General features: G+C 44.0%; 1 protein-coding gene across 6 annotated transcripts in view; it reads right to left on the reverse strand.

The window, feature by feature from the left end:
• Positions 1 to 27,340, reverse strand: part of EFL1 (elongation factor like GTPase 1) — a 1,213,944-nt gene that overhangs the window by 160,221 nt on the left and 1,026,383 nt on the right. The window lies entirely within an intron of this gene.

Below are 27,340 nucleotides of genomic sequence, written 5' to 3' on the forward strand. Positions count from 1 at the left end.
TCTGTTATCAGACACTTCTGACCTCTCATCTCATCTGCCATAAGACCTTAGTAGTTCTTTGACTGTCCATGCAGTGAAAGGCCTATTACTCCCTCTCCTCTGGTAAGCCAACCCAAGCAAAGATGAAGGTTTGACAATGTTATCAGCAACATTATCGGCTGTTAATTAGGTGTGTTGAGACATTAGGGAAAATACAGAGAAAACTTTCAGTTTAGTGGGACTTATTACCTGCCAACAACAAAGCTCTCCTCAGAATCTCGTGTAGAGCTAATTTTTTGCTTCTGTCTATTGTTGTACTATATGGGGATATGCAGTTCCCTGTAAGAAATGAATCTGGGCAACGGTAAGCCGAGTGAAATAAATATGAAAAGGCATTTATCTTTCTAGTCATCAATTTTCAGCTTATTTCCAACTAAAAATTAGAGTTACCAAACTCAGGTATTTGCGCATAATGGTTGGGAGACAATATTGTGATTAGGCCAACGAACATACATGGTGGAACCATAGCACATATTGATAACAAAAATATAGGTTTGTGACATGGAGATACACCAAGACTGACTCCGGTTCCGAGTTCATCATACTGCAAATTACTCTCATCTGAGCATGACGCGACTCCCTGTTAGCAGTAGTAGCCAATCATTAATTGCTTGCACATCGTTTATGAATTACGTTGATTTAGAACTTACCGGAATTCTCGTGACTGGATATCCTTACCATTACTTCATGAGGGACCAGCCACACAATCCCCTCTTGCAGGCATTCTTCTCAAGCATCAATTGCTATGCGCTGATGATGATCCCATTATCTTGTTGAGGGATCAAAACATCGACTTCAGTGCCTTGACACAAACCTATATTTTTTGTTATTCATATGTGCTATAACACTATTATGTATGATCTTTGGCCTAATTACTAATGGTATCTCAACCATTATGTGCAAATGCCTGAGTTTGGTAACTCAATTTTATTGTTGTAAACTGTTCCCACTTGTATGTTTTCTTTGTATTTTCCAAAATAAATTATATTATCCATTGGGATATATGTAAATAGACATCATTGTATTTCTGTGTAAATTACAGTCATAACTCTATGCTGTGTAGGACCACTATTCCTTTGTACAAAATAAATACTTTCTACAAGTGGTATTTTCAAAGTTGTAACTTAAAATCCAACTTTACCATTGAGATGGTTTTAAAATACAATTCGTTAGACACCAAACTCGATATGCCTACTTTCTTTCAATTGAAAGTTATCACTTATTAAAGTTAATAAGGTAACCCAATGTTATCCTGTGGGCGAGGTAGGCCTTGTAATAGTGAAAAATGTAAAAATGAAAAGACATGTCCAACTTTTTAAATACACAGCATCCTGTCATATGGGCTGCTCAAGACCTATCAAGAGGGTGACAGGTGTTTTAAAAAGAAAGGTTTAGGCATGGCAAAAGGGTTTATATTGTCAGGTTAAAATAGCAGTTAAAAACTGCACACACTGGCTACAATGGCAAGCCTGAAACATGTTTAAAAGGCTTCATAAGTGGGTTTGAGTGCTGTAGACCCACTAGTAGCATTTAATTAACAGGCCCGGTGTACACAGCACTGACAAGCAGTGGTAAAGTGCGCAGAACTCTAAAAGATTTCAAAAATAGGTTCAGAAAGCAGGAGGGTGAAGGCAAAAGGTTTGGGGATGACTGCAGAAAAGGGCAAATTCTAACAATTCCTAATGTTAAGTTGTTGATCAGTGTCAGACTGGATTGGCTGCTGAAGTAAGCAGAATGTTCTCAAAGTTTTGTGGTGGGACAAGAGTGAGGGAACAGTAGAGAATGAGAGCAGAACACCTGGAGGCATAGCCCTTCTTCCAAGGGGAGTAGAAGACGGACTGGAAGAGAAGTACTGCTGCACCCTGGGCACTCACATGCAATCATTGTACTGCAGTGGAAAGGCAAGTGTAATCTATATCAAACATGAAGCTCCCTAGGACCAGGTGTGAAATCAAGGACATTTTACAGCAAAATTGCAACAAAAAAAAAGAATAATCTGTGTTACATGTACTGATATTGAAAATAGAAACATTTTTAAATTGAAGCAATAATAAGAACGGTTTGGCAGTATATATTTATTGAACAGGTAAGAAACGTTAAATTTAGAGCTAATTTACTTCTCAACAGGCTGTCATGGAAGATTAGGAATAATTTTTCTGAAACGCTCCTAGCAAAACATCAATAACAGTAAGGGCTCTAAAACTGATGCGTCCTGTGTGCATGCGTTTGCATTTCAATGTGCATGAGAGCCCCGTCTGGTTAAAGGGCAACGTCGGAACGTGACAACATAACACTGCAAAGTCTAGTGGGGGCGAGGTAGAAATAAATGTAGCCAATCAATGTCCTCCTTTGAACATTTTCAGCATATTATTGCAGCTGGAGTAGCTTTAGAGGTGGACTTCTTTCCCTGTTGCTCCTCCTTCACCCGTCTCCCCTGCCATATGTGTACCTCTACAGTAACAATGCTGTCACTCACTCTGCATGACAGAACAAACACCTGTACTGTGGGATGTCACATGATGTGAATGGCATCAATAAAAAGCCAGTGATTGAGGAAGGGTGACCAACTGTCAACTTTAGGCATGCTGTCATGTGGGCTGATCGAGAATCTAAGTGACACATAGTTGAAGGAGGCTGACGTAAAGCCCCTTCCACTGCAAATAATAATGTGTATTATTGGTAATTAATGTGTATTATTGGTTATTAATTGTATAATTGGTTATTAATTAATTCCATAAGTCTGGGGGAAAAGTTAAAGCTTCCTCTAGCCTAGGCAAAAAAGGGTCCACTGAGATGTATGGGTTTACAGGATACAAAAATACCAAAACTACAGCCACATCATGACCTGCAGTTAACCCAATTTAATATTGTTTTACGAAGGACATGTTCACAAGTTTTGGACGTGGAACTCCAGGAATCTGGGAAACCTAGTAACACTACGCACTTTGATAAAACAGGATATACAACGGAATCGCGCAGATGTGATTTTCTTCGATCATGGAAGGTAAAGTTACCGGTAAGGAACTCTGCTACTGAGACCCCTGACCCTCTTCTTCATCCAATCCTGGGGTATCTGTCTACTTTCAAACTCTGTCCCTCTCTCTCCTTCTCGCAACATCCTTGACTTTCTGAGCCTCACAGTTGTACGCAGCATTCACGTTTTTATTGCAAGGCATACGCCAATATGTGAATACATTTGGCTAAAACACAATCTCCCCCATCTCTCTTACAAGTTGACAAGTGCCTAGGGTTTCTGACGCAGGCTGTTGCATCTACACAAAAGACACAGCTCTATACAAGCCATGCACAAGACAGGTCTGAGCAGATAGCTTGTTCTTCATAAATCCTTAAATCCATCAAAAGCTGAACACATGCCAATATGCTGTGCCTCAGTGTGTAAATAAATCCACGATTTCAACTCCAGGATTATCCAGAACATTGTTGTCAATTGGAGCTTCCATTATCAATCCCATTATCAAGAAGCATAGTATCTTCCAGAACAAGAAAGCAAGGAGCCAGGGTGGTATTCTTGGACAACATCTCACTTTTGAAGACCACTTTAATTCACAAATTACATCAAACAACATCATCTTATAGAACATGTTAGTTATCTTCGGTAACGCTTTGTCAGCTAGAGACTCTGTCTACTACAAACACAATGTCCCTCACAGGACCAATAAGAGAATAGTAATAAATATATAAACATTCAATGAAATCTATATTGCTCTGTCCAGTTGGACAGGAATACTTTTAATCTTTCAGAATTTGTGACACACCAATAAAGTAGGAACACTAACTTGCATCAAGCAAGGTATGAACAAAAGGAAGACTCGGGCAAAGCTTAATTCTTGCAAAGTAATTCAGCAATTTTAGCAAGCAAAAATAAAGAAAAACCCCATTGCGCATTGAAATGTAGAGTATGATTGTGTTAAGGTGTCAAAGAGTCGACGACGCTTCGATCCCATACATTAAATTGAGGTATCATCATCAGGACATTAGGTTACATGCTTGAGACAATGCCAACTGCAAGTTAGGGTGGACCTGGAGTGGAACAGTGGATCAAACGAGCTGGCCAACTCGTTAACCAAGGAGAGGGCAATCCACGAGGAAGCCCGAGTAGGTACACTCTAATTGTGATGGTGATGGGGGTGTTCCAGTCTCAATGAAGTCTCAATGAAGCACGCTAAGTAGCGATGTATCTACGCATCCAAGTATCCAAGCATACATCGCTATTTAGCGTACTTAGCGTTTATAAGAAAGTATGTCAGTTGTTGAGCTAGACTGAAGTTGTTTAAAGAGAAAATACAGTGTTGGAAGAAAAAGGTTGCTTTAAAATGTTACAATGTGTTTCTCAATAAGGGGATTTTTTAGTATGAATGTTTAGCTTAATAGTATGAGAAGTGGATGCGATTTAAGCAAGGAAAACATATTTGGAGTGGCTTTGGTTTTTTAAAGACGTGAGTTGGAGAAGATTGCGTTGTTTCTAATTTTTAGTTAAATCCAAAAGAAAGGAGCTAGGCGTGGTTGAAACAAAAGGTTTATTTTTTGGTAACCAGGTGAGTGCGCAAAAGACGCAGGTTGCTTTTGGGGAAATACGCTGTGGGAAAGTGAACGGTTTAAAGTACAGCAGTGGAGGCCTTTGGGTTTTTATTCAAATAATGCACTTATGGGCATGTGCGTGACGCGGTAACGCATGAGAGGAGGCAGGAGAAGGCAGGCCGATATGAACGTTGAGGCTGAGGAAAGGTTGCGAGTCACGAAGAATCAGCGACTCGCATTTTGTGTTTGGTTTGGTAGATCGAGGCCGCGGTACGGTTTGAGTGCAGCAGGCATTTTAAAGGTTTCGGAATAGCAGTATAAGGTAGAGAAAGGATTACGCAAACATATTTTGGGCATTACACTTACGTAAGGAGGTTTTGGCTTGTTGCACAAAGGAATTTTAAGTCAGATGTCAATTTGTCAGCTGGAAACAATTGGAAGGTAGTGGGATTTGCAAGAATTGAATGTTTTTAGGAAGATAATAAATATAGCAATGGTGCAGGATAAAGGAAATGCTTTAGAGGAAAAAAATAAAAGAATGTATGGAAAAAATGTTTGGGGATTTGGCAGAGAGGATGGACAGGAAAATAGATAGTAGTTTACAGAGGAACTTTAAGAAAAAAATATTTAAAGAATACAGACGAGGAGAGATTTTGGTCAACAGGACAGGTGCAGCCAGTAGCTAGTGGTTTAAAGGCTGAAAGCTTTAAAATAGTTTAAAAAAAGAAGCACACAGAAGTGTCCGAGCGTAAGGTCCCAGATACAGGATGTGCTAGAAAGACAAAAGGAGATGCTATAAAGGCAAAAGGGAAGGGTCATAATAATGTAGTAGCATGTGATGAGTTATCTTTAAGAGGAGACGTTGCGTTATCATGCTCGTCAGATCTAGATCAAATGGAGGATGAGGGTTATAAGTAAGAAAAAAATATATATATATTTTGTGCAATTTTATATAGTGCAAACTTGAACCAATAGTATCAAAGCGCTTTACATGAGCACCAGTTGCATTACAGATGGACACATTTATTTCTAGGCATTGGGAGATTAAGTGATTTGACCAGAATCATAGGATGTTTGAGCCTCCCGCCAGACTCAAACCTGGTTGCCCAGCTCACGCCGTTATCCCACATCCTCCCCTAGGACAAAAAAAGAAAATTGGAATTAGGTAATTTTGTTGACCCGCAGGGAGAGGAAATGTTTTTTCTCCTACTCATACAACACCCCATGACACCTCAGCAGAGCATGTGGCTCAATATGTTTCAAACTGCATACATAGGGAGACCCCAAAGAGGTTCAGATGAGACTACATTCCGAGTGTCCAAGGTCAACTTTACAGTCAAAGGTAACCTACACTCTAGAGTTGGATCCGAAGATGTTGAGTTTCATCAACAAAACTGGCAGAGAACCTAGGAAAGGGTTAGATAATGGCCTGAAGGGGTGCCAAGATAGACTCTTGGGTTTTTAGGGTCTCTTACGAAAGTGATTGATTTGATCAAGGAGGCACAGACTAACGATACAGCCATGGATCTGTTTGAGCTTCATCATCCAGACAGAGATCTGTTTACCCAGTAGTACCTATGCAGCCTTGTGCATGGAAAGGCACAAAAACATTTTCATGAAAATAGATCCCAAACTAGCGGAATTGGCGAGCAAAGAGCTTGTTGGAGAGAATAATGGGATGTTGTTTGGCGAAGGAGTTCCTCAAGGACATATCCAAATCTGTTGCACTTTTAATTCTTTACAAAAAGTGCAAAATTACATTTGTAGGGTTTTTTAGTTGGCTGGGAGAATGCAGGGTTGATTCCCCAGCCTAGGGAAAAGGATCACTCGTGGTTTTTTCATTCGAGGTTTCAGGCCCTATGGATATGGGCATAGGTTGGATCAAGGAGGATATTACCCTCCGAGAGAGAGAGACAGATTGCGTGAATCATGGAGTGAGAGAAAAGCAAGAGGAGGAACAGGTGAGTTCAAGAAACAACCATCCATGTACCCTTGTAGAACTAGGCCGCAGACAAGTTCAGTCTGTAACAAGATGTAGAGAAATTACACAAGATCCATGGGTGATGAGGACAGTTCAGGGATATCATACAGATTTTGTAGGGATAACAGTGCAGGAATGTTGTCCCAGGGTACTACTGTTTTCAAGGGAACAGAAGAGATTTGTATCTCAAGAGGTGGACTTTCTTTTCAGGAAAGCGACATAAAGAGGGCACAACAGCGTCTAACATGTTTTGTGGAGAAAAAGAACAAAGGGATGAGACCAGTAATACATTTGCAAGAACTAAACAATTGAGTGTGTTACAATCACTTCAAGATCGCAGGAATTTACATGTTGAGAGACCTATTAAGAAAAGGGGATTCGTTAACATGGCTGGATTTAAAGGATGCTTATTTAATAATCCCAGTGTGTGCAGAGTTAAGGGACTATCAAAAGTTCAGGTGAAAAGGGAAGCGATGGAGTTTCAAAAGCCTACCATTCCGTCTGACGTCAGTGCCATGGTGTTTTACGAAGGTCATGGTTTAAGTTGTGAGGGGTATGGCTGATAGTGCATTTAAATGATGTGTTGATCATGGCAGAGAAAAGGTAGATCAGATGGAGCTAGCTGTGAGGATGTTGGAGAATTTAGGATTTGTGTTGAACAAGGAGAAGTCTTGTTTGATTCCAGCGCAGGACATGAAGTTTTTAGGTTTTCAGACACACCATGGAGGGTGTGTTGAAGTTACCTTTGAAAAAGATACACAAGGAGTTAAAGAGAGCAAAGCAGTCAGTGGATATTTTTGCGTCAGATTGCGAGGTTGTTGGGACTTTTATCAGCATAAATTCTGGCGATCGTTCCAGCACCCCTGCATTATAGGGCTCTTCAGAGATTTAAAGGGTATCATTTATGTTTGGGAGCAAAGTATTCACAAAAAATAGTGATGAGTCAGGAGGCAATGCAGGAGGTGGATTTGTAGTTAATGAACATGGAAGTGTGGAACGGAAGGGCTATTTTTGGGAAAGTCCCAGAGATGGTGATACAGTTGGATGTAAGTCTGAACGGATGGAAAACAAGGTGCGATTTGATGGCAACAGGGGGCCATTGGTCAGAGAAAGAGGAGGGGATGCACAGCAATTGTTTTAGAGTTGCTGTCAGGGTCGTTCACAGTGCAGAGTTTTGTAAAGAATCAAGTGAAGTGCGTGCTGCTAAAAATTAACAATGTTTCAGGAGTCTATTATGTCAAAAAATTAGTTAGTGGAGTTGGCAAAGGAGTTCTGGAGTTTCTGCTAGGACACAGTGAATATGGTACAAGCTTAAAATATCCCAGAGAATGCAAGCAAAGTTAGGTTGAACAGGGAGGTGTTTTTGAGTTAGGAAAGGAGATGGGGGTCCATTGGAGATGGATAAATTTGCAGTCAGGTTGAATGCATAGTTACAGAAGATTTAAAGTTAGAGACTAGATCTGGAGGCTTTCCTTCAAGATTGGGGGAAGGGAGGTTGTACGTGTTCCCTCCTTTCTCGATTCAGAGAAAGGTCATGAAGGTCAGGAAAGAGAATGTGTAGTAGGTGTTAATAACTTCGTTTTGGCAGTCTCAGGTGAGGTTACCGGATGTGACGAGCCTGTTGATAGATGATCCGGATTTATTACCTTATTTTCCACAGCTACTGGTGGATGCCCAGGGGAATTACCACAAGTTGGTAACAGGAGGTCAGTTGGTTCTGGTGTGTTGGTTGATTCCAGGAGAGTATGGTAGGTGTCTGGTTTATCGGAAGAGGCTTCAGAGCTTATTCAGGAATCATGGGCACCAGGAACTTCAAAGGCGTACAGGTCGGTATGGAGAACATGGTCTGACTGGTGTGCAGGGAGAGGGCTTTGGAACCCGTATCAGCACCTGTAATGGAGGTGATGAATCATTTGTCGGAATTGTTTGAAAAGGGCTTGGTGTACAACTCAGTGAACTTCAGCAGGTCTGCTATTTCAGTTGGACATGAACTGGTGGATGGAATCCTGGTTGGACAACATGCTTTAGTTAAAAATATAGTAAGCAAGTGTGATTGGAGATTCCTCCTAAGGCGTAGTATGTATCTTTTAGGGATGTGTTGCAGGTATAAAAGTAAGAAGAAGGATGGGAAGTAATGAGATAATGTCATTAAAAATGTTGTCATAGAAGATGGCGATATTGTTGTGTTTGGTGTCCTTTGGGGGGGTTTCGATATAAGAGTGTTGGAGATGAATGCTAGAAGTTTTAAGCCTGAGGGAGTCTATTTCGAGTTACGGAAATGCACCAAAGCTATGTCCAGGACGATTTTCTATCCTAGGATGGAAGGGAATGATTTGCTGTGTGTGGTGCGTTGTCTGAAATAGTATGAGGAAAGGACTGTGGGGTTCGCAGAGCAAGGATGTACACATTTGCTAATTTCTTATAGGCAGCCTTTCAGAGCGGTTTCTGCACCTACTTTGGCAAGTTGGGTAAAGGAGGTGATGATGTGACTGTGTTTGGAACACATTTGGCAAGAGGAGTGATGGCAAGTAAAGCTTTAGTTCCAAGTATTTGTCTAAGTTCTATTATGAAGGCAGCTGATTGGTCGAGTGAGTGAACATTGAAAAGTTTTTACTTTAAACCTGTGGAAAACACTGTATGAAGGGTTTTGGATGAGCTTAAAGAACACGTTACTTACCTTCGGTAACAATATATCTGTAAGAGAAGATAAGTTAGGTATAGTTTCCTCACCTTAGATTTAACTCCAGGTGTCAGACTGTATCCTGAGAATTTTTCATCAGCAGTACCCCTGCACGTCAAAAGGTGGCGTTGGTCGGCTCCGCGTTCGCCGTTTGAGTCGTGGTCGCAGGGATGACGTCGCGGTAGCTACTTAGACGCCGCCCTTGTGCGCTTACGTCAGTTCTTTTGCACGACATTCCAAGACAGAAGCGCAGAGTCATGCAAGACACTCACCACTGGTGCACAGAAACTAGGGCCCTGAAAGGGATTCCCTGACCATAGAAGTCAGTTTGCAGAACGGGGAGGATGGGTGGGGCAGTAAGTAATCTATGACTAATCTAACCTAACCTAACCTAACCTAACTCGTTCATCTGAAAGAGACAGTTAGTTATAGATTCCTCAACTTAGAGTTGATACCCCAGCAATACCAACCCCGGAGGTGGATCAGCGAACCAAGTACACCAGAAAGTCCTGGAGAACAGAGCGGCCAAAGAAGCCGTCTCTTCAAACTTGGCTATCCAGGCAGTAGTGTTCAGTGAACGTGTGCAGAGATGCCCACGTAGCCGCCTGACAGAAGTTATGGAGGGGAACTCCTCATCACAAAGCAGTGGTAGCTGCCGTCGCCCTGGTGGAATGGTCGCGCAGCCCCACTGGAGGCTCCTTCTTTGCCAAAGAATAGCAAGCTTTTATGCACAAAACGACCCACCTAGAAATGGTTTGTTTGTGCATGGCCCAACCTTTTTTGGTGCCCACGTAGTCCACAAAGATCTGGTCATCCACCCGGAATTGTTTGGTGCGATCCAAATAAAAGAAAATTGCCTGTTTTGGATCCAGACGAAGGAGCCTCTCTTCTTATTTTGAAGGATGCGGAGGCAGAAAGATGGTGGGCAAAGTGATGGTTTGGCCAATGTGGAAAGAAGTAACCATCGTGTGAAGAAAGGAAGGTCTGGTTCTTAGTACAACCGTGTCCAGATGAACAGCCAGAAAAAGAGGTTTTGAAGAAACAGCCTGGAGCTCCCTCACCCTGCGAGCAGAGGTGATGTCAACCAGAAAGGCAGTCCTTAAAGTAAGAAGTCTGAGAGGATAGTTAGGAAGTGGGTCAAAGGGAGCGCACATAAGGTAAGTCAGAACCAAGTTCAAGTTCCACAGAGGCATGGAGAATGGAATAGGAGGAAAAAGATGAGTAATGCCCTTGAGGAAGCGATTTACAACAGGGGACTTGAAAAGAGAAGGCTCATCGGGAAGCCTAAGAAAGGCTGAAATGGCCGAGAGGTAGCCCTTAAGAGTGCCCAGAGCTGAGCCCCGCTGGGCCAAAGAAAGGAGGAACAAGAGAACCTCAGAAAGAGGTGCAGAAAGGGATTCCATAGCCTTTGCTGTGCACAATGCCACAAATTTGTTACATCTGCAAGCGTATACCGTCTTAGTGGAGGGATGCCTGCCTCCCAAGATAACATCACAGACTTCGGGAGGAAGGTCAAAAGCTGTCAACTGTCGCTGCTCCATCTCCACACAAGGAGGTGGAGACTGGACTGGTTACGGTGGAGGACGGTCCCCCGATGCTGCAACACAAGATCCTCCCGAAGAGGCAGACGGATCGGAGGATTGATGACCATGTGTAACAGCTCGGGATACCAGACTCTTTGTGCCCAATCCGGAGCCACAAGAATGACTGGCGCCCGGGCGCGCTTGATCTTCTTCAGCACTCTGGGCAGAAGTGGTATAGGCTGAAAGGAGTATAGAAGACCGCAACTCCACTCGCGACGAAAAGCATCACATAGCAAGTGTCACCTTGGAATTGCTGACATTGCACGTTCTCTTCGGTGGTGAATAGATCTAACCAAGACTCTCCCCATGGCTGAAAGAGACCTTACGCCACCTCAGTGTAGTTCCTATATTCCCAATAGGCTCTGCGCATTGGAATAATATAAACAGGAGTTTAGACGTAGGACTGAGGTCATCTAGGTCTCTAATGACTATATTAGACTTAATTAGGTTTGCCAGCTAGCTCAGAGGTCACAAGAAACTCTCTCGAGTAAACAAGGATGAGTTAACTTCCCTGAATAGACAAGAAGGGATTAGTTTCTGACAACCGCATAAACATGACAACTTTGCTCCCTCACAATAAAGAGTGTATCTCTAGAGTCGTGTGAAAATAATAGGCAACTATTTTACTCAGTCAATCGTGCATGCTTAGTCTCACCAGAGTGCAGAGAACTAGAGAGACGGGCGTTTTCAATAAAAGTTTTTATTTATCGAGCAGTCTTCTTTCTCATGCAAGAGAAATGAATTGCCACAGTTGCAATACTTATCATGAAGTAAAGTGTGTACAGTAAAAGGAGTATTATGAAATAATACTGTAAAAGCATTGATATGGTTTCTTAGCCATAAGATACTTTAAAACGGATAAAATATATACATACATAAAAACATTGACTAACGTACTTAAGTGGTGCTTCTAATATACGCCTACCCCGGTGTACCTGACCTAAGCCTAATACGTGGGAAGGAGTAAGTAAGTTGCAGTTTAAGTTAAGTTGTTTTTTTGCCAAGAATCTGAATCAAGAATTCTCTTAAGGTTTTAGTCAGCTCCGTACCTTGGTAATAGAATGAAGGCGGTCTTGTATCTTGTGTCTCAGGACTCGATCTCCCAGCAACCCGCCAGGGTGACTGGAAACACCGGAGCTGGATTTCTCGGCAAGAGAAAAGACAGCATCTCTCTCAGTGCGTCAAATGGGAGGGTCGGCTTCCTTCGGCTCTCGCATCAGCTGGGCTTCGGGCAAGTAGATAGCCGTTCTGCTCCAAACCACCGTGTGTTTGCTTAAGGCAACGTTGGTATATTTATACCTGAAAGGTGCCGTGTTTGACGTATGGTTGGACATAAGACGTCACTAAGAACTAACAGTTCTTTCTGGACTCCAGGAGTTCTTTCTGGACTCCAGGAGTTCTTGTGCAAATCAAAACAAAAGCAGGGGGAATTCCCGGGCTGCTGGAGGCTTGGTTTGTTAAAAGAACATGTTGTGCTTTCTAGGAGTCTATGGGAGTAACCTTGCCGTATTTGGACTGCATGGGCTATGATTAGATATGGACATGATTCCTATGCCTTTATTAGGATATCTTTTGTTATAACCACATAAGGGCATGAATCGGGGATATCTTGATTAGGGTCCTAGATAGATTCACAACAAGAGTGAAGATGCCATTCATGATCCTGTGGCTGAGTTTGTCTGGTGTTGAACCAGCAAGGATAGGCCCTGATGTTCCAATCATGTCCAGAGACGGAGAGCCTCTTGACATAGGATCCATTACCCCAACCTGCCCGGTTTGGTGCAGTACCACATGGCGGTGCTGTTGTCCATTGTTGCTGGGATTCTGCTCATGCACAGAATTATGCACAGGAATCCAGGACCTCAGTGAATTGTGGTGTACCAAAAAACTCACCTCAGTACCCAGAACCCCTATCCGACTAGCATCAGTGTCTCATTAGCTCGCCGTACTACAGCGAAGCTACCAATGATTAGACAACCCAGAACAAGCGACTTAGGGTACTCTCAGGAATGGTGGGAATCAAGGACACTCTTTCATTTTTATTCTCATACCAGTCCACAACGTGAGTAATCAGAGACGAGAAAACATAAGCAGGCACATGATTAGGAATAAAACAATCAGCATTGTTACAATTCCATAAAACACAAAGGGAGAAATCATGTTACAATGAAAGTGGAAACAGGTCGTATAGCACCTTGTGAACCACCCTCCCCTGATAGGAGCTAGGTTTTATAATAATAGAAGATCTCTTAGGCTAGAATGGGGAACCCCATACCTCAAAGATCAGCAGAGGTGAATCACATCTCAGGATCAGCAAATCTCTCTGTCTCTGGAAAGGTGTTTTCTCCAAGTGCCCACGTCATGCATGCAGTGCAATATTAAAGGCACTTGAATTTCAGCTAGCTGCAGCTTTGTACATGTTGTGTCTAGTGTGTGGACCGATCAACCCGAATCAACAGCATACATTGTTATTGTGACCTTGAAGACTTCAGCACACATTGTACAGACTAAGGTTGCAATGTAAGTCTAGGGACGTGAAAAACAGACAGTTCTCATGCGTAGCAAAAGCAAGCAGTTTAACTTACAACAACAGTTACATGTAGTGTGGTGTGCAAAAGCTGCAGAGTGTCAAAATGGCGTTTAAACTTCTAATACGCTTATGCTAACATAGCAATGTGTGCAAGCGGAACCATGTCTTCACTACACCCTCCCCTGATCGGACCACGAACAAAAAGGGGAGCAATTTAGGAATGCAGAGTCCAAGTTCGAGTGGGACAGAACCAAGTTCATAATTTGTCAACCTGGATAATTGGAAGTGATAAGTTCGGAGTAGTAAGGAAAGGGGGTATAGTGCCCAACATGGAAAGGGAAAAAATTACAAAAACATGATTTCAAGTACAGTACGCGTTGAAATGGACGAGTGCCAATTTAATCAATCAGCGTATAGGCAGAATATGTTGCAACAGCCTCCAAAAGGAAGTAATTATTTTCATCAGAAAATAATTCAGCCATCCAATTTAATAAATTGAAGGAACATTCATGTTCTTCGATAGCTGGAGCCTCTAGCACCATCAGAGGACAACTTGCGTGTTCTTCGAGGTAACTTCGTGCCAGGAAGTCATGTGCAGCCGCACATATATTCCTATTCCCTAGAACTCCATGCGAGGCCGTGCTGGCCATAATCCCGATACCAGAACAGTCCAAATCATGAGCCACTAAGGAGCTCATCAGTGGATCATAATCCGGGGCAGGAGACACCGTATCGGAGAGACACAAATCCAAAGCCCAATCCAGGCAATGGAAAACAGGTTGCACGCAAGTAAAGTATGAAAACCATAAGGATAATCCATAAGCTACACTCACAGTGGCCAGAGGTAGCGTTCCATAGTATGAACAATAGTTACTTACCTGTAAACATGTGGTTCTCCAGTATTGGTGTATTTCATAGATTCACATGCCTGAATCATTCCCCGTCGTCTGAGTGGGAGTCCCACGGTATATATAAAAGCAATAAATGCCATAAAACTTATAGCAAATATCAGAGATACTAAACCAGGAAGTAAAGTAGCACCAGCTACAGTAGAAAAAACTTCCACATTAGTGACTATCCTAGTCGTTATGTATTAGTCCAAACTGCGGCCAATCAGGCGACAGCACCCACCAGAATGTCCTCCCCAGAGGCTCAGGCTCTCAGATTTTCTCGCACGGGAGTGAAACCCTAAAATGCCTGAGTGAGTCTCTGGTGGGAGGCGGGCGGGTTGCATGTGAATCTATGAAAGACACCAATACTGGAGTACCACCTGTTTACAGGTAAGTAACTATTGTTCTTCTCCAGTATTAGGGGTGTCTTTCATAGATTCACATGCCTGAATCAGAATAGCAAGCAGTACTCCTAACATAAGGCTCGTAGACGTCAGAGTATCAAATGCATATATATATATATATATACATATATATATATATATATAAAACAGAATACCAGTTATACAAGAAACATCGAATCTGAAAGAACGTCTAAAGAGCATATAGGAGGAGGAGGAAACAGAGGCTCACCTTATTTGAAAAGATTACGCAGCACTGCCTTTCCAACCGAAGCATCTGCGTCGTCTGCTGAATCTAGACAGTAGTGTCTAGTAAAGGTGTGTCTGCTAGACCATGTAGCAGCTCTGCAGATCTGTCGAAGAGGCACACCAGCAAAAAGGGCAGTGGAAGAGCTAACCGCCCTTGTAGAATGTGCTCTTGGCAAGGCCTGTAAGGGTCTACTGGCCTGCTGATGACAAAGTCCAATCGTAGAGGAGACCCATCTAGCAATGGTCTGTTTTGAAACTGCACAGCCCCGGCGTTGCCGCCCATAAGCCACGAACAGTTGGTCTGTCTTGCGGATGGCAGAAGTTCTGGAGAGATAAAATTTAAGACATCTTCTAATGTCTAATGAATGTAGTGCTCTTTCAGCCGTAGACTGTGGGGCTGGAAAGAATGTCTTGAGGACAACCGGCTCATTCAGATGAAAATCCAGAAGCACTTTAGGCATGTACGTTGGATTAGTACGCAGTACCACTTAGTCCGTGGTGAATTGGATGAAAGGTGCTTTAGATGTAAATGCTTGAATATCGCTTACCCTTCTAGCAGATGTTAAGGCTAGTAACAACGACACTTTCCATGTCAGAAATTTCAGGTCCACCTTATGGATCGGCTCAAAAGGGTGACGCATGAGCTGAGTTAGTACGACATTCAGATGCCATGCCGGAGAAGGTTTCCGGACCGGCGGAAACATACGAAATAATCCCTTGAAAAATTGTTGTATGATCCTTACAGAGAACAAAGAGTTTGATCCATCTTGACGAAATCTAGAAATGGCAGCTAGGAAGACTTTAAGAGTAGAATGTGCCAAACCCAATCTGGCCAAATGCAAAAAGAAAGGAAGGATTTGCTCCGGTTTCGCATGAATGGGATGTAGATCATTAGATTGGCACCATGCACAAAAACGTTTCCACTTAAGTTTGTAGGTTTTGATCGTGGATGGAGCTCTGGCTTTCGCCAGTACCTCCTGGCAATCTTGTGGAATGTTCAGGTGTGCAAATTCCATGTGCTGAGGAGCCAAGCTGACAATTTCAGCGAGTTCGGGTCCGAATGGTATACCCTGCCCTGCTGGGTGGAGAGAAGATTCGGAATGCGTGGAAGTTGGATAGGGTTGCATTCCGAGAGAAGGAGTAGCTCGGTGAACCAGTATTGCCTGGGCCATCGTGGAGCGATCAGTATCAACCGGCATGGCTGCTTCTTCATCTTCTTGATGACTTTCGGGATCAGAGGTATCGGTGGAAAAGCGTATGCGAATATTTGATTCCAATTCAGCGAAAGGGCATCCCCGCACGAGTCCTTGTGGGGAACCCAGCTTGCAAAGTATGGGCATTTCCGGTTCTGGTATGTCGCAAACAAGTCCAAATCCGGATGCCCCCATATCTGAAAGATGCGAAGAAGAGATGGTAGATGTAGTTCCCACTCGTGAGTGCAGCCCCCGGACCTGCTGAGAGAGTCCGCCAACACATTTGCGATTCCCGGAACATGGACCGCTGACAGATGGATATTGTGAGTCAGGGCCCAACTCCAGATCTCTTGTGCTTGTTGCGACAACCGGGCTGATTTTGTGCCGCCCTGCTTGTTTAGATAATGCATGCAGGTGGTGTTGTCTGTCCGTATTAAAACTGTGGCACCTTGTAGAGTCGCTTGAAAGGACTTCAGGGCTAAAAATATGGCGTGCAACTCTAGCCTGTTTATTTGCCATCTCAATTGGATCTGGTTCCATTTCCCGCTGACCGTCATGCCTTGGAGGTGTGCACCCCAGCCTGTCATTGATGCGTCGGTCGTTACTATGAACCTGGGCACTTCCGTGAGGAAGGAGCATCCCACTTGGATGTTGGATCGGTGGGTCCACCATTTTATCGCTTGTCGCATTCGCGGTGTAATTTGGATGATATCCTCGAAGGAACCTGATACCTGGATCCACTGGCGACTGAGCTCTTCTTGCAAGGGCCTCATCCGGAGACGACAGTTGGGGGTGAGAAGAATGCAGGAAGAAAGCATCCCGATGAAGCACTTGAACATGCGCACTGAAACGCACTTTTTTAATAACAGTGCCGCAGCGAATCGTTGAATCTTGTCCTGTCTTTCCTTTGAGATGAATACTTGGGCGAGCTTGGTGTCCAGTGTTGCTCCCAAGAAAGTCTTTCTTGTTGCTGGCGTGAGGTGTGACTTTTCGAAGTTTACTGAGAAACCCAGGTTTTGCATCAGTGACAGAGTTTTTTTAACGTGATCTTGTGCCATGTCGAAAGAACTGGCCTTGATAAGGCAATCGTCCAGATATGGATATATTTGTATCGATTGCAACCGAAGATGGGCAGCCAGTGGGGCCAGTATCTTCGTAAACACTCTGGGAGCTGAACGCAGTCCAAAGGGAAGGACTTTGAACTGGAAGTCCCTGCCAGCCACTCTGAACCTCAGAAACTTCAGATGCCGTGGAAAAATAGGTACGTGGAAGTATGCATCCTGAAGGTCGAGTGTTGCCATAAACTCTCCCGCCGAAAGAAATTGGAGTATTTCTTGAAGTGTTAGCATCCTGAATGTTAGCTTCTTCAGGAATTTGTTTAGGGCACGCAGGTCGAGGATGGGACGCCATTCTCCCGATTTCTTGCGAATAAGGAAAAACCTTGAGTAGAAGCCTTTTCCTTTCTGATGATGAAGTACTCTTTCGATTGCTCCCTTCCGGATCATGGTGTTGATCTGGATGAACAGCTCCTTGAGGTGCGCTGGAGGGGGTCCTTTTGGGGGGCAATTTGGGGGAGTGTTTACGAATTCCAAAATGTGACCTCTGGCTACCAAATCCAGGACCCATTTGCCTGTGGTAATTTTGGACCAATTTAAGTAATTTTGGGATATTTTTCCTCCAATTTGGTTCGGGTTGGCAAAAAGTGGTGGCAGGATGCGTACCTCATTTCTTAGTGTCTCTCCCTCGATAATTAGATTTTCCTCGAGGTTGAGAGAAATTTCCTCTCCTCTGCCCATATGTTTGCTGCCGATATGGCTGGAATCTCTGGTTTCCCTGGGCGGAAGAATAGGAGCGCTGTTGGTTGTAACCTCCTCTATTAGAGAAATTCCCTCTTCCTTTTGCTCCACGAAAGGAAGACTTCCGGTATTGCAGAGTACCCAGCGAACGTGCTGTTTCCTTATCTTTTTTGATGGCCTCCAGAGACTCATCAACATGTTTTCCAAATAAGAATTCTCCATCAAATGCCATGTCTATAATTCTGGTTTGGACCTCCTGCCGGAAGGATGTTGCCTTCAACCATCCTTGCCTTCTGAGAACAGCTGCACCCGCTAGCTGCCGAAATCCAGTGGCAGCGACGTCCACTGCAGCGTCAATCATTTCCGAGGAGACACACTCCTCTTCTTGAAGGATTTTCTTCGCTTCAGCTCGATCTGGCTCGGGCAACTTGTCCATGTATGGCGAGATGTCCGACCACATCTGCCTATCGTATCTTCCTAAAATGGCTAGGGAGTTTGCGGCTCTGATGGTCGTAGCTGCAATAGTAGAAACCTTCTTCCCGATAGAATCTAGGCGCCTCCCATCCTTGTTTGGTGGAACAGAGACTTGAGACGTTGGATTAGAAGATCTCTTCTGCGCTGCCTGCGCTACCACAGAGTCTGCTTTAGCTTGTCCGATGAGGCATGCTGGAGAAGAATTTGGCGCCCTATACTTCTTATCTACTCTTGGGAGCACTGCTGGTAAAGAATTTGGCTTGGACATGATCTTTAGTCCTTCCTTCCAGATGAAATCTATAATCGGAATGGTCCAACTCTGTTTCTGTGGTGTAGTTTTGAAATCATACAAGAAGCAATCTTCTTGCTTTGACTCCATGGTTATCATAAACCTCCTCGTTGCTCTATCCATGATCTTGTGGAATGAGGCAATGTCCACAGGTGGTGACTCAGATGTAGTATGTTCTGCCGGAGAGGGCGTGTTTGCATTATAATCCTCATACTCCGACGATTCTGACACATTATCCAGTTCTCCTTCCTCTTGTTCTTCATGTTCCGAGAACTCTTCCTCCCTTGGCTGAGGAGCTGAAACTTCCGACGCAGCTAACGTTGGACGTCCTTCCTCCAACGTCACAGTAGTCACTGGTTGCGTCCGCTTAGAAAGCGGAGTCGCTGTCTTAGGTCTTGGTGTAGATACTATAGATTCACCAGACTCTGAAGGTGGGAAACGTCTGTAGTAGTCACTGAGCATGTACTGCAGATTGCGAAACAAATCGTCAGGCAACTGCACATCAGGAGCAGGCCTGTCAGCATGTGAAGTAGGCACAGTGTCCTCCATCTCTTCCTCTACATCCTCTTGAACCTTAATCCGGAGGTCAGATGGACTTCTAGCTGCCCCAAAATTTTCATCCTCATAGGATCCTTCCTCATCGGAATCCAAGAGTTTGTCTGGCACTACAAGCGTTGAAGAAATCGTCTCCGTAGTAGCTCTCTTCTTTAGCAGCGTAGCCGTAGTTGCAGGAGATGGCAATGGAATCCCTGCTGTGTGCGCTGACCAAACTTGCAAAGTAGTGCAGCTTGATAGAGGCGGCGTCGATGGTACATCCGTTTGCTGTTGAAACTGTTGTCTCGTCGACGGTATCGTCGTCGACGGGGTCGTCGACGGTAGCTTCGTCGACGTGGTTTTCGTCGTCGATGAGGATATCTTCGTCGACGAGGTCGTCGACGGTAGCATCGTCGACGGGGACGCCGTAGAGGTCGTCGACGGTGGCCTCGTCGACGTGTACTTCGCCGTCGACGAGGATTTTATCGTCGACGGAAAGGCCGTCGACGTCGAAGGCTTCGTCGACGGCACCAACTTCATCGTCGACGGGGATCCAACCGTCGACATCATAGACGTAGACGAGAGACTCGTCGACGGTACCTTGGCCGTCGTCGACGGGACAATTGTCGACGACGAGCTAGGCCTGATCTGGACATGAACCAGTGTAGACGGTGAAGCTGAAGACATGACAAGAGTAGGCTTTGGTGAGGAGAAAGTCATAGTGCAGGTGGTAGACGTGGCCCCATGAGAGGAAACAGTCCTTTTTTGACGTTGAAATTGTCAATGGTGGCAACTGAGGAGGCGCAGATTTTGAAGATTTCTTGGGAACTGTATTTTTCCCAGACTTCTTAGAGGGCGTACTATCCCCTTTAGTAGGTGGGAGAGTTTTACTCGAAGTACTAGGCCCAGGAGCATCCTGAGAGGATTTAGCCTTCTTAGCCACCTTCGCCCTTAGAGATGAAACTTCTGCTTCAGCCTTCCTCTTAGTAGAATGAAATGAAGAACCAGAGGCAAAGCTTCCTACCTCAGACAAAGGGTCATCCTTGTCCTTGAGTCTGTTGAGCCACAATAGCAGTCGTCCTTCTCTATCCCTGATGGTCTTAGGGGGAAAGGTCCGGCAGATCTTGCACTCTTTTGCCTTATGGTCTGGATAAAGGCAATATAAACATTTCTTGTGGGGATCTTCCTTGAAAAGTCTTGGCTTCCCACAAGAATCACAGGCCCTGAACAGGGATTTTGAAGAAGACATCTGTGAAACTTGAAGAAACTAATAATGTAGAAGAAAAAACTGAGCAGAGCTCAGGGAGACTCCCTTCACACGACGTGCGGTAGAAAATCTGAGAGCCTGAGCCTCTGGGGAGGACATTCTGGTGGGTGCTGTCGCCTGATTGGCCGCAGTTTGGACTAATACATAACGACTAGGATAGTCACTAATGTGGAAGTTTTTTCTACTGTAGCTGGTGCTACTTTACTTCCTGGTTTAGTATCTCTGATATTTGCTATAAGTTTTATGGCATTTATTGCTTTTATATATACCGTGGGACTCCCACTCCGACGACGGGGAATGATTCAGGCATGTGAATCTATGAAAGACACCCCTAATACTGGAGAATCAAGCATCCGGTTGCGAAGCTGGGACAGCCGGGGCAGGATGTTGTGCGACACAGATTGTGCAGCCATTTCGGAGCAAACAGATCAACAGCAGCACACTGGCAGTCAAGGCGAGAATTAATGGTAACCCGCCGAAGATGCTGGAAAAAATAGAATGAAAAAATGCTGGGATCACACCAAATATTGTTTGAAACGAGGTCACAAGGCCGGAGCTCACTACTTTGAAAAAAATGCGCTAAGCCAGTTGTTGACGAGGCATTGAATATTGTGTGAATCAAAGCACCAAAATGAAGTGGGAGATCAGTATTTAAAAGCGCATGCACCTCGGTGCAGGTGTTAGCCACGTGAAGGATAAATGTTTCACGAGAAGAAGTAAGGGCGACTTCTTTTTGGGACAATAGAGCCCTTATACTGCTTATCTTGTTGAACTCTGCTTTCAAGGTCGGAATGGAAGGCCAGATGGATACATCGAGTCTCTCATGCGGGGGCAGGAAAAGCACATTTTTACAGCAAACTACACGTTGGGAGATGGTCACAATGTACAGAATCCCTGCCAGCATACCGCAGCAAGCTTCATTATTTAAAAGTAAATAGCTACTGTTTCCTAGTAACGTGAAAGTTGGTGTTATAAATTGCACTGGATTACCCTTTAAAATGCAAGCTAAATTCTGGGCTTGCGTGTTACATGAGCCGTGTAATTGCATGTTCTTGCAAACCAGTGAGTGATCATGTGTAGAAGTGCACTCCTCGCCCTTCAAATAAACTTCTTTACCCTCTCTCAGGCACCTATATGTGAATGGCAGACACCGAACTTCATGGAGATAGCGCTTCCCAATGGTTCAAATCTACCTGTGACATAGTGTTTCATACATGAACTAAATTTAAACAAGGGGAAGGGTAGTGTTATTAACCCATGAATGAGCCATACAGCTGAGTTAATTTCAGCAACAGAAAATGATAAAGGTTCCAATATTTCAATTTGTCAAAGTGAATATGTTGCTTCCTTCATGAACATGAACTTTTGTTTTTCACTCAAATTAAATGGTAAAAACAGAGATGAGGTATTCTTGTAATCCCAAGGCACTTACCCAGACTTTAAAGTTTGTATAGTCCAAGCAAACTGCGTTAAAGATCGTAATTGATTTTGACCATGGTACAAAACTTCATCCTGTACAATATCCACAACAGATGACACAATATTATCTAAGGTGTAAATTCTAGAAGAAAGAGTATTAACGCTGTTGTCAACGACAACAAGCACTTTTTCTAAATTAGCTTGATCAATAGCCCTCAATCTAGAAGCAGCTTCAATTTGGGAGTTTCCAGACTTCATTGTAAATAGCATATACCCATCTTTTGGAACAGCCTCCTATAGGGGCTTTAACAAAGTCATTCAAATCAACATTGTTAATTCAATTGGGACAAATGAAGTTGAACTGACACAAAAGTGGAATGTTTAAACCAGTTCTGACATAATTTGCCTATTGAATAGGTAGTAACAGAATGGGTGTTTTTAAATCGGGGGTACACCCTAACCTGTGTATAGCCTGAGGCCAGACCCAGAAAACGATGTTGGCATGAATCTGAACTTTTCTGCCATAATAGCCAACTATCAGGATCCAAGCTGGAAATATTAAAGGAGGAATTTGTTATTAAGGACTGCAATTCATCAAGGGTCCTATCGGTGTGATTGTACCATGTAGGGTATTCCCCCAAATCAGGAATGAAAGGGCCATTCAATTGTTTAGATATAGCCAATCCAAAGCAAGTAGTTTGTGAAATCGTAGAGTTAAAAAACATGTGGTTAGGGATGAGACATGCACGATGCGAAGCTTCAGTGCCTTGCACTTGCCAGCTTCCAGAACCCCAAACAGATTTAAGATCAATTGTATCTTTCCACAGCTTATAGCCCCCTATAGCTAATTGATCAATAAAGGACTTTGAATAAAATAATTTAGTGTGGGTGAGTCTAACTTTGGAAGAGGACTTTGCAGTCATTTTAAAATAAAAGGCTTCAGGATTGGATTGATTAAAATCAGTAAAATATGTAAACTTTTTCAAGAGAGTTTTCGAGCTGCCTTCAATGCGAGCTGGGCAATGTTCCCATTGTGCATAATTAACCACATTTCTAAATGTGTTTGCTTTATGCAGAAAATGATTGCCATAGTGTTGGTAACAGAATAAGACTGCATAATTTGCAGAGTATTTGCTAAGTACAAATCTTCAGCATAATATTTCAAATCAGAAAAAAGAGCCTCTACTGCCTGTACATCTAAATCATCAGAGCGTATGTGTTTAACCACATCCCCCATTGAAACACGAAGTACATTGGGTACATTAATAACCTCTGTTGGGCAATGAATTTGAAATTTTACAGCATCCCATACAATCCCATCTAACACAGGCCAGGCAGTGATGTTGACAAAACTCTGGTCCCTCTTCATTATGTGGGACGAGGAGTGGGGTGCCAACGTTCCATCAATTAACCTAATTGTAGATCTTTCTTTAACATAATGCCCATTCACTAGACGAAAAAATAAAACTACAAATCCAATTGCCATGAACAAAAAAATCGAGAAAAGCACCAGCCAAATGTAAGTCCAAGAGAGAATCAAAAATTGTCTCTTAAACCAAACAGCAAAAATAGAAATCTTTGATGGGGCTTTGGATGTTGTAGTCAAATGAAAAACGGGACTTGTCAACTGTACTTGTTTGTACACCAGGCAACGACACATCTGTGGGATAGGTATACTCAGTATCTTCATGGGGATCACCAGCTGGTGGATTCAATAATGGATTAGTAACTATGCATCTCAGTGGCAATGTCAGGCCTGATGGTGTTTGCTGATGCCAAAACAGAATTTCTCAGCATTGCTGGACAAGAGATCGCTGGAGTCATACTATGAAGAATCAGCCACTCGTTGTAATTTGACATTGTCAATGGAGATGTACCTGTTATCCTTGCGACCAGGAAGTGGAGGTAAAATGACTGTTCCTATACCCTGCACGCCAAGCACTGAAACAGGGGCACGATAAGAGGGGCCAAACTCCTCCTTGTTCTACACCTTCTCACGGACCAGGTCACCGACTCGAGGTAGCCACCCAACTACTGGAATCTGACGCGCAGCATCAGTTATGGAGGGCAAGTGTCCCTTTTCAAGACTGTCTTGAGTCTCTTATAGGTTCTGTAATACAGCAGAATGATCATCTATGTCAAAGGGTGCGGCTGACGCCGCCATGTCTACACCCTCAAGGTCCGGGACAAACAATTTTATGCCAAAGAGCGTCTCGTATGGGGTCCGCCCACCCAGAGACCTTCTAGGTAGATTATTAAGTGCACATTGAACGCTATACAGATAGGCCAACCAGTTTCTGCCAGTACCTAAAACCCTAGCTGTCAAGGATTGCTTTAAGTCACGGTTCATCCACTCCACAACAGAATTGCCCTCAGGCCGGTATGGAGACGAAAATTTGACCTGCACCCCCAAAGACCTCATGGCTTCTTTGTACGCCTTAAAGGCGAATGCCAGACCTTGGTCAGAATGGAGGGTTCCACATGCAAAAATTCCCACAAAGACACGCAAATCCCTGATGACAGTTCGAGCATCAACACTGCGTTGTTGCCAGAGCCATAGAAAGAGTGTGCACGAATCCACTGCAACTAAGATGTACTTATATGCAGTATCTGAGGAGAAAGGACCGCAGTGATCTAACGAAACACACCTGAGTGGTTTATTACATAAGCACAGCTGTGTTTGAGATGGACACGCAGCAGTCAAAGGTTTATCTGCTGGAAAATGTTACAAGTAAGGACATAATCACTAGTCTGTTTGTACAATCCGCACCACCAGTAACGTTGCTGCAAGATAGTGACAGTCGCTGAGAGGCCTGCATGGGTCGAGGCCATGCCTTTGTGAGCCGCTGTTATTAAGGAGAGCCTGCAGTCCACATTGGGAATCAATCTGTCACCAACGTTGTTAATTTTCACATAGGGACCTTTATCAGTACTTAAATGATAAGAGTATTTAGAAGGGAAACCTCAAGGGTAATCACTTCCCTTCTCTGTTGCAGCAATGGCTGCCAAGATGTCATCAGCAATCTTACTTTTGGACCTTGTAACGGCTGCTACTACATATGTCGCTACTGCTGTCTTAGCTGCTTCGTCAGCAAGAATGTTACCAACAGCGTGTACTCCTACGCGCTGGTGATCAAGAGTATGAATTACATTCACGAGAGGCAGATGTTCTTTAAGTTCTGCGACTCGAGCCCAAAGCATTTTATGTTTGATTGTGCTACCTTTGGAATCACGATACTCATTCTGAGTCAAAAAGAATAAATTGTCATTGAAAGACTGAGCACAGTAGTACGAGCCACTTACAATAAGAGTAGTCACACGAGGATCAGCAAGCTCTAGTGCAAGCACCAGAGCACATAGTTCTGCCAACTGGATGGTACAGTCCCCTAATGTCTGCGTGTGCACGACATCGGACTTGAATTCGCCATTCACCATGGTATCCACCACTATTGCGCAGGCCGCTGAATAAGCATGCTTAGATTCCGTCACCGGTTGCGCCGAACCATCAGTGAAAATGTTCCAATGGTAAACCTCCAGGGGGAGCAAGGACAAAGGAGCCCGATGAACAAATTCATACTGTAAGAACTCCTGAGTTTGCAATGAGGAATCAAAGATAAACGTGACATCCGGAGATGTCAAGGAAGTTGCCCATTGTATCCAAAATGGATGCAAAGCTTTAGAATTTGGTACACTGGCTTTCGTTACTGCCTCAAGGCAGGATACGGTGTAACAACCAATGTGCGTTTCCCCTGCGACAGCGCTCTCTCTTTTAGAATCGCCATCTGCACAGCAGTCAAAACTTTTTCGACAGTAGAAAAGCGCATCTCAGCCGAAGTGTGACTTGTAAGCAATAGGGACTGTGTCTCCTTCATTAAACGTCAATTCTTATTACCAGGTTTGTGTGGTTATCACGAGTCAGCAAGTATTTAGATTCAAGAAGATCAGACTGCAAAGATTGCAGTATTGCTGAATGTTCTGGAAGCCAGCAAGATTTGGTAAAAGTAGGTTGTATCAAGGTATAAAGCAGCTTGATACGCTAGGCATAATCGGGAATGTAAGTACGCCCAGGCGCAGAATCCACATCCACCTGAACCTCTTCCTCATCTCGGGCCGGGGACGGCACCCGAGACGGATTCGAAGCCGGAGTCGGTGACTTTACCCGCGACTCCGATGGAGAGGCCTCACCTTCGTGTTCCGAGACATCCAGCGTAACCACCTTAGAACGAACCTTCTTCGGTCACCTCGACCTAGAGTCCGACTCCTTACTGGAACGAGGTCGAGACTCATGCCTCTTCTTCTTATGCTTCCTTCTCGACTTCGAAGCATGGTCTGAAGCGGACCTCGAAGACGACTCCTCTCGAGATCTGGATCTTGACTTCGACCTCGACCTTGGTCTTCGAGAACGAGACCTTGAAGATTTTCCTTTTCCAGCCTTCAGCTTTGCAACAAGGAGTTTGGTCTCTCTCTCCCTCAGGGCCTTCGGGTTCATCTACATCCATCCACATCGTGATCGGAGCTCAAACACCAAATGCAGTCCTCGTGCGGATCGGTTATGGACATCATTTTCCCGCACTCTTTGTCTTCTTTGTCGACATCATAGATGAGACAATAAACAAAGAAGCAGAAAGCAGTAACAAAAAGGCAACAAAGTACCAAATGGCTACTGAGATTCCCGAAACCGTTAGCGTCGACGACGCGGAAAAAAGGGAACTGATGTCATCACGCCGGCGTGGGCCTATTGCAGGCGTCGGTGACGTCAGCGGAGTCGCGTGCGATGCCGTGTCTCTATGACGTCCAAGTCCACGTCGGCGCGAGGCTACGAAAAGAATTTCCGAATGTTGCTGACGCAAGGGGGATATTCATAAGGTGAGGAATCCACAAGGCAGATGTATCTATCAGAATGTAGTTTTTTCAGAGTTGTTGTAGCGCGCAACTGAGCGCACTTCTCCAGGGAGTGAGGTGCTAAACCTCGTCCTTAGTTGTTGAGCTTATAGCCCAGAAACAACACTGTGTACTCTGCAATGTGTGATTTTGCACAGTTAAATTTGTAACCAAAGTCCGCAAACATGACAATGATGCGGTCAACGCGACACAGATGCGGCCATAATTTGTCGTCTGAGATAAATATCATCAACTTACGGTACACGCATCAGGGTCGATGCTCTCCAACAGAGAGACAACACGTGCATGTGCAGCAAAGATGGCTGTGCTGTTTTTATAGCCCATGGCTAATCTTTTGAACTGTTTTTGTTTGCCACCGGAAGTAAACGCTGTCCATTTACTACTAATAGAGGACAAGTTATTACTGTAAAAGCCATTGGAAATGTCAAGTGTGGTCTTAAACCTTTTCTCACGAGACTATCAACCACGCAGAACAGTGGGTATTCTGCACTGCGCACGTCCGACAATGAGAGGTGAAATGGCGATAATCCAAAACTATGCAGTACGACCCATCAGGTTTGGTCACAGTGAATAG

The sequence above is a fragment of the Lissotriton helveticus genome, chromosome 3_2 (genome assembly GCF_964261635.1).
Source record: "Lissotriton helveticus chromosome 3_2, aLisHel1.1, whole genome shotgun sequence".
In the NCBI taxonomy this organism is placed as follows: domain Eukaryota; kingdom Metazoa; phylum Chordata; class Amphibia; order Caudata; family Salamandridae; genus Lissotriton; species Lissotriton helveticus.